This window comes from Triticum aestivum, chromosome 2B (genome assembly GCF_018294505.1).
Source record: "Triticum aestivum cultivar Chinese Spring chromosome 2B, IWGSC CS RefSeq v2.1, whole genome shotgun sequence".
NCBI lineage: Eukaryota > Viridiplantae > Streptophyta > Magnoliopsida > Poales > Poaceae > Triticum > Triticum aestivum.
Window position 1 is genome coordinate 756,607,917 of NC_057798.1, and position 1,848 is coordinate 756,609,764.

At 56.1% G+C, this 1,848-nt stretch overlaps 1 pseudogene; it reads right to left on the reverse strand.

Moving 5' to 3' along the window:
- LOC123039557 (DNA-directed RNA polymerases IV and V subunit 2-like) overlaps positions 1-1,848 on the reverse strand; it is a 4,112-nt pseudogene that overhangs the window by 1,578 nt on the left and 686 nt on the right.

The window sequence follows — 1,848 nt, forward strand, 5'->3', positions numbered from 1 at the left end:
GGCCTCTCTTCCCCTTCCCGATGGTGGCCGGCGTGGTCTGGTGAGATCGGGCAGGTTGTGTTTGTAGAGGGTGGGACGGCGCTACGCGGGCAGTGGCGACGGTCCGTGGTTGTGGGGGTCTGCGTGTGGATCGCCCGGAGACGTTGCGGCGGCCATAGTCGGGTGGTGTCTTCTACCCATCGGTGTGTGGTACGCGTAGATGTGGGGGTGCGCGCCCTTGGCCGCATGGGTGGCAGGCTGGCGTCGTGTGTGGATCGTGCTCTCGGGGCCTCCTTGTCGATCCTTGGAGCTGATCTGGAGAAGGTGGTATCCTCCCTCGATCCTCTTCCTGCCATGCTGGCCCACAAGGCGACCTTCGGTTGGTCTAATCCGGTGGCTGGGTGGCATTGGTGGTGTTGGGGGCTATGGATTGAGGGAATCCCTTTGCTGGCTACAACTGTCGTGATACAAGTGACGCTCCGGGTGTCATTCCCCTTCCTGTAGGCAGCACCGAAATCCTACCCCTCGCCTCCACCTCCAAGTCCCTGGTGAAACTCCAAGATCCCAGGATTGTGTGGCGACTACACCCAGGCGTCATTGTACTTCTTGAAGGTGCCACATCCATCTTGGGACCGTGGAGTGCTGGTCGAGGCTTCATAATTGGAAGTTGACTACCTGGATCTACAGAGGTGCTCCCGCTCGGGTGCTTGTGGTTGACGTTGATCCTTGCTAGATGTGGTGGCGATGTACAGGATGTTGCTTAGCAAGGTAGGGTAGCTGTGTTGGCCGTCCTCTCCCCAACAACCTATTGGTCCTAGTCATATGAGCTTGGAGTGAGTGGCTCTGCCTCCCGAGGGTGCAACATCCTCCGATCCAGGGCAAGAGTGCAGGGGGCCTCCTTCGGAGGCAAATACAGATGGCGGACAAACTATGGTTGGTCTCATGGGAGTTGACGAGCATGTGTTTCCTCTGACGGCGGGCTTCTACCTTGTCTTGGTCATGTTGATAGAAGGATCTTGGTTTGTCGAGGGCCTTAATAACCAAACTTGTTCTTGGTGCACTCAAAGCTCGTTAGTGGCTCATTCAGTATCATGTATCTCTGCCCTTTTTTCTTTCTATTGTAAAGGTTTTTGTGTGTTGGGTTGTGGCTTTATCTATAAAGCGGGGTGAATGCCTTTTTCGGAGCACTACGGGAGACAGCTAATTTGCCGTTAGGGGATGTCTTTGCCGTCAGCTTTTCGTCGGACAGACGGCAAAGAAAGGGTTTGCCATCATCAACAGACGGCAAAGAAAACCTAACGGCAAAATAGATTTTGCCGTCTGCAAAAAAAAAGACAGACGACAAAGAGCTCACTTTGCCGTCTGCTAACAAAAACACAGACGGCAAATATTCTTTGCCGTCTGTATTTGTTTTGGCACACGGCAAAGAATCTTTGCCGTCTGTGTTTGTTTTGCTAGACGGCCCGTCTGTCTTTTTTTCCAGACGGCAAAGAAAAAGCACACCACACGGATCGATGACACGGATCGATGACTTGGCAAAATCTGAGACGCACAACCCACAACCATCGGACGCACGCCCGCACCCACCCACTAACCCACAACGCACGCGCCCCCACGATCCTACCCGCCCCCACCCACGACTGTACCTGCCACCACCCACGACTCCCATCTCCTCTCTCCTTCTCCCCCGAGCACCCTCTCTCTCGTACGCATCTCTCTCTCTCTCAGTCTCGTACGCAGCCTCTCTCTCGATCTAGAGCACCCCGGTGTCGTTGACTCGACCTCCACCTGCTTCGCCCCCAGCGCCGGCGGCCCCGGCCCCGCGCCCCTGCAGGCCTCCTTGGCCTGGAGCCCCCGCATGCAGGCATC